Genomic DNA, 11,663 nt, shown 5'->3' on the forward strand with positions numbered 1-11,663 from the left:
AGGCATCAAGTCCTCTTTACTCCCATACGCAAACAACCTACTTACTCGGGTCTATGCTTCTATCACTCACGCCACCCACCATAAGCAAATCGTGAACATATTGCAAACCCTACAGCGCGGACCCCTCACGCTTACGCGACACGGGGAGCACCATAGGACAACACCATAATAAAACATTCAACTCAAACCAATCACGATCATCAATTAACCCATAGGACAAAACGGATCTACTCAAACATCATAGGATAGCCATACATCATTGGGAAATAATATATAGCGTTGAGCACTGATAACCCACAAGTATGGGGGATCGCAATAGTTTTCGAGGGTAGAGTATTCAACCCAAATTTATTGATTCGACACAAGGGGAGCCAAAGAATATTCTCAAGTATTAGCAGTTGAGTTGTCAATTCAACCACACCTGGATAACTTAGTATCTGCAGCAAAGTATTTAGTAGCAAAGTAATATGGAAGTAACGGTAACGGTGGCAAAAGTAATAGTGATAGTTTTGTAGTGATTGTAACAGTGGCAACAGTAAAGTAAATAAGCAAAGAACAATATGTGAAAAGCTCGTAGGCATTGGATCGGTGATGGAGAATTATGCCGGATGCAATTATTCATGCAACAGTTATAACATAGGGTGACACAGAACTAGCTCCAATTCAGCAATGTAATGTAGGCATGTATTCCAAATATAGTCATGCGTGCTTATGGAAAAGAACTTGCATGACATCTTTTGTCCTACCCTCCCGTGGCAGCGGGGTCCTATTGGAAACTAAGGAATATTAAGGCCTCCTTTTAATAGAGTACCGGACCAAATCATTAACACATAGTGAATACATGAACTCCTCAAACTACGGTCATCACCGGGAGTGGTCCCGATTATTGTCACTTCGGGGTTGCCGGATCATAACACATAGTAGGTGACTATAGACTTGCAAGATAGGATCAAGAACTCACATATATTCATGAAAACATAATAGGTTCAGATCTAAAATCATGGCACCCGGGCCCTAGTGACAAGCATTAAGCATAGCAAAGTCATAGCAACATCAATCTCAGAACATAGTGGATACTAGGGATCAAATCCTAACAAAACTAACTTGATTACATGATAAATCTCATCCAACCTGTCACCGTCCACCAAGCCTACGATGGAATTACTCACGCACGGCGGTGAGCATCATGAAATTGGTGATGGAGGATGGTTGATGATGACGATGGCGACGGATTCCCCTCTCCGGAGCCCCGAACGGACTCCAGATCAGCCCTCCCGAGAGAGATTAGGGCTTGGCGGCGGCTCCGTATCGTAAAACACGATGAATCCTTCTCTCTGATTTTTTCTCCCCGAACGTGAATATATAGAGTTGGAGTTGAGGTCGGTGGAGCTCCAGGGGGCCCACGAGGCAGGGGGCGCGCCCAGGGGGGCAAGCGCGCCTCCCACCCTCGTGGACAAGGTGTGAGCCCCATGGCCTTGATTCTTTCGCCAGTATTTTTTATTAATTCCAAAATAATTCTCCGTTGATTTTCAGGTCATTCCGAGAACTTTTATTTCTGCACAAAAATAACACCATGGCAATTCTGCTGAAAACAATGTCAGTCCGGGTTAGTTCCATTCAAATCATGCAAGTTAGAGTCCAAAACAAGGGCAAAAGTGTTTGGAAAAGTAGATACGTTTGAGACGTATCAACTCCCCCAAGCTTAAACCTTTGCTTGTCCTCAAGCAATTCAGTTGATAAACTGAAAGTGATAAAGAAAAACTTTTACAAACTCTGTTTGCTCTTGTTGTTGTAAATATGTAAAGCCAGCATTCAAGTTTTCAACAAAGAATATGAACTAACCATATTCACAATAACACTTAGGTCTCATATTTACTCATGTCAATGGCATAATCAACTAGCGAGCAATAATAATAACTCTCGGATGACAACACTTTCTCAAAACAATCATGATATGATATAACAAGATGGTATCTCGCTAGCCCTTTCCGAGACCGCAAAACATAAATGCAGAGCACCTTTAAAGATCAAGGACTGACTAAACATTGTAATTCATGGTAAAAGAGATCCAGTCATAGTCATACCCAATATAAATTAATAGTAATGGATGCAAATGACAGCGGTGCTCTCTAGCTGGTGCTTTTTAATAAGAGGGTGATGACTCAACATAAAAGTAAATAGATAGGCCCTTCGCAGAGGGAAGCAGGGATTTGTAGAGGTGCCAGAGCTCGATTTTAAAGCAGAGATAAATAATATTTTGAGCGGCATACTTTCATTGTCAACATAACAACCGAGAGATGGCGATATCTTCCATGCTACACACATTATAGGCGGTTCCTAAATAGAATGGTAAAGTTTATACTCCCCCTCCACCAACAAGCATCAATCCATGGCTTGCTCGAAACAACGAGTGCCTCCAACTAACAAGAGTCCCGGGGGAGTTTTGTTTGCAATTATTTTGATTTGATTTGCATAAAGCATGCGACTCGTGTCGGTGTCAAAACCGGCGGATCTCGGGTAGGGGGTCCCGAACTGTGCGTCTAGGATCGATGGTAACAGGAGACGGGGACACGATGTTTACCCAGGTTCGGGCCATCTCTATGGAGGTAATACCCTACTTCCTGCTTGATTGATCTTGATGAATATGAGTATTACAAGAGTTGATCTACCACGAGATCGTAATGGCTAAACCCTAGAAGTCTAGCCTATATGACTATGGTAATGTGTGTATCCTTTCTGGACTAACCCCTCTGGTTTATATAGACACCGGGGGATCTAGGGTTTACATAGAGTCGGTTACATAAGAAGGAATCTTCGGTCGCCAAACTTGCCATCCACGCCAAGTAGAGTCCAATCCGGACACGGGTACAGTCTTCGGCCTTCATGTCTTCACAGCCCATCAGTCCGGCCCATGAATAACAGGCCGGATGCCCGAGGACCCCTTAGTCCAGGACTCCCTCAGTAGCCCCTGAACCTGGCTTCAATGACGGGGAGTCCGGCGTGTAGATTGTCTTCGGCATTGCAAGGCGGGTTCCCCTTTCCGAACTCCAAGATAGTCTTCGGATGCGATAACAGTATCCGTACCTGCCACATACACACCATGCATAACCGTAGAGAGAATATATATTTTCACACGAGTTCTATCCGCTGACAACTTTTTTAATAACACGGCATCATGTGTGTCCGCTCATAATTTCGAACCGTTTCTCGTCTGGCGCTCCACGTTTTGAGACGCGGTTGCCATTGGCACGTCTTGTCAAAGCACAGATCGTGTCCCCTTATCGCGGGATTCTCATCAATGCGGGCATGGGTAACCCAACCGTGTCGTTTATACGGCCATTGGGAATAGGCGAGTTCTCAGGGCGAGTGAGGAGGCTTTTAATATTCACTGCCGTTATAAGGGGATAAGAACTCCCTCTTCCTCTCTCACGCCCTCTCTCTGTCTCCATCTTTCCAATCTCGAGCTCCAGCGCCCAAGTACTCATCTCCTTTCCACTCAAGCAACCATGTCCGGATCTGGAGGTTAGGGCAAGTGGATGGTCTCCTTCGTCAAGGAGGAGGACATTACTGAGCTTCGGGCGGCCGGGTATTTGGCGAAGGAGATCACCCACCGTCTGCCGGCCGAGGGACAAGTAGTCCCCACACTGAAGCCCACTGAGAGGGTAGTATTCATCCCCCATTTCTTCCGCAGGCTAGGGTTTCCGCTCCACCCTTTCGTCCGCGGGCTGATCTATTATTACGGTATAGATTTTCACGATCTGTCCTCGAATTCCTTCCTCACCATCTTGGCGTTTATCGTCGTGTGCAAGGCTTTCCTCCGCATCCAACCCCACTTCGGGCTGTGGCTCAAAGTCTTCAACGTAAAACCAAAGGTGGTGGACGGATAGCACACGGAGTGCGGAGGAGCCATGGTGAGCAAGTTACCCAATGTCTCCTGGCCGAAAGGCACTTTTGTGGAGATAGTGAAGGAGTGGCAGAGACAATGGTTCTACATCACAGAACCCCGCGGCACCACCTGGGCTGCACCTCCTGAATTCCGCTCCGGTGCTCCCATGCGACTCACCTCTTGGGTCGAGAAGAGTCCGGACTGGTGCTCGCCCGATGAGCTGATAGCATTGCAGACGCGTGTCCAGAGCATGATAGCCAAGGACGTCAAGCTCGTCGATGTGATCCAGGTGATGCTAGTTCGCTGGATTCTCCCATGCCAGCGCAGAGGTCGCCCCCTATGGGATTTCAATTCGAAGAAGCATCGGACCTGGTGAGGCTCTTCGAGACCACCCACGAAGATGCCTGGAAGTTTCTCTTTAAGGGCAACGAGAAACCGCCGGCCACGGATTCAGACCATGGTCACGACTGTAAACACCCCGCCAGCGAGGTATGTTACTTTTGACGTATCCCCAACTTAAATGTTTCGAGGATAATGTCTGAGCTTTTATTATTGCTCTTTCAGGAGTGGATGGAGAGGGCGAAGCGGATCCAGTGTCCGGCTCCGCTGCCTGAAGAACCGGTCATCCCGCGTCTAGCGAAGATGCTGGTACCGGCGCCATACAAGGCACCGGAGAAGAAGGCCAAGAAGAAGGCCAAGGGGGCCAAGAGTGGCCCCCGGCGCAAGGGCGCTTCAGACGTGACGTCCGAAGATGACGAAGCTCACTCCTCTGTCCCTGAGGACAATGATGAGGAAGATGAGGAGGAAGAGGAAAACAACCCTCCCCCTTAGGAGAGGAGGAAGAAGAGGGCAGCTTTGGCGCATCTGGAAGCGGAAACGCCCAAGAAGGGGAAGGGCGCCCCAATGGTCAATACCGCGTGGGACGTTGATAGTAGTTCGGAAAGACGCCCCCGCACTAAGCCCCAGGCCGCATCATAAGTGACATGGCTTGCTCATGCGCACATCCAGCCCTTTCTCTTCATTATTTTGACATAGTTAACTATACTATTGCAGTCCGGCCCGCGACCTTATCCAGCGATCCTCATCCGGAGGTTCGCTGGCTCCGTCAGAGATGGCGAGCATGTCGCCACCACCTGCTTATTCCCCCGGGGGCAGGCACGACACGGAGGTGTTGTCCCGGTGGATCGCTCCGAACCAGGGAGGAGTCCAGGACATCGCCGGGAGGCGCCACAAGGCGAGACCTCCACTGCCGGACACATGGGGGAACCGAGCCCCATGGAGACCGACGAAGAGGGCCGCATCCAGTTCGGCCCTCAGCCGAATATGATTCCGAAGACTCATATGGCTCCGGAGTCAGGCGAGCAACCCCCTTTGAAAGAGGGGGGCGCGCTGCTTCCACCAGTGGCCCCCGTCCATCCAGGGGCGCCGGATAACCTGATGGAGGCGCTACGAGGCACCTCCGTCATGGACGAGCACCGTGTCCTTATGGGTGCGGTGATCGAGAAGGTTCAGTCCGCCAAGAGTGGACTGAATGAAGCCTGCAGCAACCTGTTGACAGGTTTTGAGGTAAGAAAGAGAAAAAACCCCATGTAGACCGTAGCCCCTGAGAAACTGTTCGGTGTTCGGCAAGAAGAACCGGGCAGAGGATCAATCCTTAGTTATAGGAGACTAACTGAATATGTATCGATAAGCAGGCATCACTGTTGGCCATAACCTCGCATGCTGCCGAGGTCTCTGAACTAAAGCAGAGGCTGGAGCGAACCGAGAAGGAGCTCGGCGAGGTTAAAGTTCGGCTCCAGGAGAAGCAAGGTGAGTGACGACTTGCTATGTGTTTGGAAAAGAATAAGCGTTGTATATTAACAGCGGTGTCATGATATGTGCAGGAGCCGCGACCGAGGTCGAGGCCCTGAGGAAGGCCCTGGGCGAGGCCGAGGAGAAGGCTGTCCAGCAGCAAGCCGCCCGTAAGAAGCTCAAGGCCTGGGTCAAAGAAGTCCAGCAGGACCTCCAGGATGCGGTGAAAAAATGTGAGACCTTGGAGAATGATGCGTCGGCTCAAGGGGCCGAACTCACGAAGGCTCGTCAGAGCGCGGAGATCGCACGGAATGAGGCCCAGGCCGCCCTCCAGGAATCCATGAGGCCAAGAAGATCACGGCGGGTAAGGCTTTTAAGATGCAAAGCAAGTGTGTGGAGAAGCAGTACCTTTTACTAACCCGGGTTCGGATTTACCATGCAGTGTATCGGACGCCGTGGAGTTCTATTGAGCCGAAGGAGGAGGTTCTACAGAGAAGCTCTTCTGGTCGCAATATGCGGTGTCAGGGCTTCCCGTGTCCTTCACCGATCAGCTGAAATGGCTGGTGGAGCTGCACAGGGTGGCTGAATTAGCCATGATGGATTTGACAATCCGGCTATGGCCAGCCGAAGCTATGCCTGGAAGCTACTTCGGACTCGTGAGGCGGATGGTGAACGCCTGTCCTCGGCTGGACGTCGTCAAGCGCTCCACCTGTATTGAAGGTGCCCGTATGGCCTTCGCTCGCTGCAAGATGTGGTGGGCGAAGATGAACGCCGTTGAAGTTGCCAGCGGGCCGCCGGAGGGCAAGGAGCACCACACACCCGAGCGTTATTTTGCGGATGTCGTAGAAGGGTCGCGACTTGTAGCGGTGCAATGTTTGCAGGACATTGTATTTGAATGAATGTATTCATGTTGCCTTTACCTTGTATTATGAAAACAAAGCCTGTTTTTGTAATGTAATTTTATTATGCTTTTAATTGTTTCCTCCTGAGCGGCCGTGTTGCATGTAATCTGAGGGTTGGCCAGTCGTCGGCTTCTGCCCTCACGTAGATAGTACGGAGGTGTTCGGTATGGAATCTAAACAATCTTGATCCAATTACATGGTCCTTGAAGGAGTTTATTAGCGCAACGAACAAGGCAATCAGACTATACGGCTTAAACGCCCTCACTTAGCCATAAGAGTTTTATAATAAAGCATGGGCGCAGCCCCTGGTTTAAACCAGAGTGCTGTCAGCATCTGCTCGGGAAGTGCCAATCTCTCGCATAACGCGAATTTTTTTTCCAACGATTTGTAACCCTCGAACAGCTGACTGGCTCTCGCCATATCATGACAGTCAATTTTCGGCTTTCTCTACTGAGGTGCTCATCTGGTCAGGGCCAGGGCACAATCGCAGTAGTTCTCCCTTTACTACCCTAGCCGATTCAAGGGAACATAGGGTAGCAAGCACAGGAGCCGGTCAACCCAACTATTGACCAAAGTCATGATTCGGAGCCAATGCATATAATGCTAAATTCGGGGTGCCGAACTTATCTATAAGAAGTGTTCGGACTTTTGCTGCCGTATTATGGGACGATGTGGAGCCCCTGGCGAATATGAGACGTACCAGATTGTACGGATGCGATCGATAAATTGAAATAAAAATGAAGTAAGAAACGAAAACCACAGAAACTGGGCCGCAAACCATTTTCATTATAACTGTATGGATACGTCAAGGCGTATCCTGTACAAAAAGTGCGATAAGCATCCGGGCTATTTAACATGCCGAAATTAAGGGGGCGCAACGTGCGGGTCCTGAGAAATAAGTAGAAATACCGTCATGAAGAACGTGTAGAGGTTGCCCTACGCACTTATGCTACTTGCCGTCTTTGTATGTCGATCCTTCGAAAGGACCGGTTATCAGGCTCCCGGGAAAAGGAACCTGAAACAAAAGGAAAAAAGGGTGAAAGTATGTGTGAGTCCGGGGTCGGTCAGGCCGTACTGTGGACCACAAGCGGTGCCTCCATCGATGCCCATGGGATTTTGAGTGCGTAATTATGTGCGCGTGGTACGAGTGCCACTACTCGATCAGGGCTGGGACGGAGGCCGAATTGCTAGTCAAGCTCTTGACGGGCCGAGTTGTCCTGTGGCAGCGTAGTCCGGACCTTCTTGACGGTGTCCGTGGGCTCGGTAACCGGATTGCAGATCTGCTTGAAAAGGTCGTTCTGTACTTCTGCTGCTAGGGCGGCGGTATGCTCCTCTGTACAGAGGGAGCGTTCCGTATTTCTATTAACTGTTATGACTCCACGTGGACTGGGCATCTTGAGCTTGAGGTAAGCATAGTGTGGGACCACGTTGAATCTAGCGAACGCGGTTCGTCCGAGCAGAGCGTGGTAGCCACTGCGGAAGGGGACGATATCGAAGATTAACTCTTCGCTTCGGAAGTTGTCCGGAGAGCCGAAGACCACCTCTAGCGTGATTGAGCCCGTGCAGTGGGCCTCAACGCATGGTATGACTCCTTTAAAGGTAGTCTTCACGGGCTTGATTCGTGAGGGATTAATGCCCATCTTCCGTACTGTATCCTGGTAGAGCAGGTTGAGGCTTCTTCCGCCGTCCATCAGGACTCATGTTAGGTGGAATCCATCGATGATTGGGTCAAGGACCAGTGCGGCCGATCCGCCATGGCGGATACTAGTTGGATGATCTCGACGATCGAAGGTGATCGGAAATGACGACCACAGATTGAATTTTGGGGCGACTGGCTCTACCGCGTAGACGTCCCTGAGTGCCCGCTTGCGCTCCTTTCTGGGGATGTGCGTGGCGTATATCATGTTCATCGTTTTGACTTGAGGGGGAAATTTCTTCTTCCCCCCTCCCGGTGTTCGGCTGCCGGGGCTCTTCGTCCTCGTCCTCACTTTGTGATCCCTTTTCTTTGTTTTCGGCATTTAACTTGCCAGCCTGTTTGAAGACCCAACAATCTCTGTTGGTGTGATTGGCTTGTTTGTCTGAGGTGCCGTGTATCTGGCACGGACGGTCGAGTATGCGGTCCAGGCTGGAAGGTCCCTCATTGTTCCTCTTGTAGGGCTTCTTCCGTTGGCCGGACTTGGAGCCGCTGAATCCGGCATTCACCGTGGTGTCGTCGGTGTTATCGCCATTGCTTCGACGTTTGTGTCTATTGCGCCGGAGCTTGCCGGTGCTGTTCTTGGCCTCAGAGGGGCTTGCCTTGTTGGCTGTGTTTTTGTTTCGGGCCAGCTAGCTGTCTTCACCCACGCAAAAGCGGGTCATGAGTGCTGTGAGGGCTGCCATGGATTTCGGCTTTTCTTGGCCGAGGTGGCGGGCGAGCCATTCGTCACGGATGCTGTGTTTGAAGGCTGCTAGGGCTTCGGCGTCCGGACAGTCGACGATCTGGTTCTTTTTGGTCAGGAACCTAGTCCAGAATTTTCTGGCTGATTCTCCAGACTGTTGAACTATGTGGCTTAAGTCATCGGCATCGGGTGGCCGGACATATGTACCTTGGAAGTTGTCGAGGAAGGCTTCTTCCCAGTCCTCCCAGCTGCCGATGGAGTTCTCAGGCAGACTATTTAGCCAGTGTCGAGCTGGTCCTTTGAGCTTTAATGGGAGGTATTTGATAGCATGGAGGTCGTCTCCTCGGGCCATGTGGATGTGGAGAATAAAATCTTCGATCCACACTGCGGAGTCAGTTGTTCCGTCGTATAATTCAATATTGACAGGCTTGAACCCCTCGGGGAATTCGTGATCCGGCACCTCATCTGTGAAGTGGAGAGGGTGTGTGGCGCCTCTATAGCGGGCCGCATCACGGCGCACCTCTGACGAAGTCCGTCTGTGGTTATCGGCCCGGGTGTGATTGAGTTTGTCACGTCCGAATAGGTAGCTGTCATCCCAAGCAGGGAAGCGTCCTCGCGATCCGTATATTGATCTGGTGTGTCCTGTTCTACTGTCCAATTCCTACCGAAGGTCGTATGTATGGTCCCGAGCTGGTTTGTCCCTGAGGCGGTGGGGCGGGCTATTATTCGGCCTGAGTTGCCGTTTTATCCCGATCGCGGGGTGGTCGGTCTGCCGCACTATCCCGACTGCGTGGTGGTCGGTCCGCATTGCATGAGGGAGGTATGGGATCTGGTGCCTCCTCATCAAACTGAGGTAGTAGTCTGCGTTTTGGGTAACTCTTGGCTGGGCGCTTGAGGCCGTATTCTTCGGCTGCCAGGACGTCTGTCCATCTATCGATGAGTAGGTCTTGATCTGCTTCGAGCTGCTACTGCTTTTTCTTTAGGCTTCTTGCAGTGGCTATGAGCTGGCGCTTGAAGTGCTCCTGCTCGAGGGGTGCCTCAGGCACGATGAAGTCTTCATTGCCAAGGCTCTCATCATCCTCGGAGGGTGGATGATAACGATCGTCATCCGGGTCATTGGGCGTGGCCTGTTTATCAGGGTTAACCTGCTCGTTGTCTTGCTCCTCCTGTTCGGATGCGGCTCCAACATGGTCTTCATTGTTTTCGGCGTCGCCCGGAGTACTATTTTCTCCGGTGCCAGTGTTGCCATCTTTTGAGCGACGAGGCCTAGAGCGGCGTTTAGGGCGCCGGCGTTTGGACTGTGTCTCGGAGTGTTTATTCGCATCTGGCTCTTCTTTGTCGTCGCTAGATCCTTTAGGTGTATCAACCATGTACACGTCGTATGAAGAGGTGGCCGTCCAACATCCAGTGAATGGCGGGTCTTGGCCTTGCTCCTTGTCGGCATCGTCGACCATACCTTCGATGTCTTTGGAGCCATAGTCGAGCTCGTCGGTTAAGTCCTCGACGGTAGCTATGAAGTGGGTGGCGGGTGGGAAGCAAAATTCCCCATCATTGGCCTCTAACTCGAACCGAACATAGTTTGGCTATGAGTCCTTCTCCAAGGACAAATTCTTTAGAGAGTTCAGCACATCACCCAAAGGTGAGTGCTGGAGAACGTCAGCGGCGCTGAATTCGAAGGTCGATAACCGATCTAGCTCGGTGTCCGCAGGTGTACACCAAGCGTAACTTATAGCCCGAGACGAGTCCGAGGTTCCGTTGAAGCAAATATTGCCGGGTGTTGAGTCTGTATGCGGCTCCAACGCCGCAGACTCTGTGGCCTCAGACATTACGATTTGCTCCGGATCTAAGGCTGTTGCAGCAACAGGAACTATCTCCTGGATGTGATCCGGTGACAGATTTAAGTCATGTTCATCGGAGCGAGGAGGAGCTATCGCTGCGGTCTCGAACCCATTGAAGATCAAGTCTCCACGGATATCTGCGACGTAGTTCAAGCTTCCAAATCTGACCTGATGGCCAGGGGCGTAGCTGTCGATCTGCTCCAAATGGCCAAGCGAGTTGGCCCGCAGTACGAAGCCGCCGAACACAAAAATCTGTCCGGGGAGGAAGGTTCCTCCTTGGACAGCGTCGTTATCGACGATTAAAGGGGCCATCAAAACCTTTTGTCGACGGCACAGTGGAACTCTCAATGAAAGCACCAATGTCGGTGTCAAAACCAGTGGATCTCGGGTAGGGGGTCCCGAACTGTGCGTCTAGGATCGATGGTAACAGGAGACGGGGGACTCAATGTTTACCCAGGTTCGGGCCCTCTCTATGGAGGTAATACCCTACTTCCTGCTTGATTGATCTTGATGAATATGAGTATTACAAGAGTTGATCTACCACGAGATCGTAATGGCTAAACCCTAGAAGTCTAGCCTATATGACTATGGTAATGTGTGTATCCTTTCCGGACTAACCCCTCCGGTTTATATAGACACGGGGGGGATCTAGGGTTTACATAGAGTCGGTTACATAAGAAGGAATCTTCGGTCGCCAAGCTTGCCTTCCACACCAAGTAGAGTCCAATCCGGACACGGGTATAGTCTTCGGCCTTCATGTCTTCACAACCCATCAGTCCGGCCCAGGGATAACAGGCTGGATGCCCGAGGACCCCTTAGTCCAGGACTCCCTCAACTGGGCATCCCGGTGACCAGCCATTTTCTTGTG

Source organism: Triticum aestivum, chromosome 4D, assembly GCF_018294505.1.
Source record: "Triticum aestivum cultivar Chinese Spring chromosome 4D, IWGSC CS RefSeq v2.1, whole genome shotgun sequence".
NCBI classification, from domain to species: Eukaryota; Viridiplantae; Streptophyta; class Magnoliopsida; order Poales; family Poaceae; genus Triticum; species Triticum aestivum.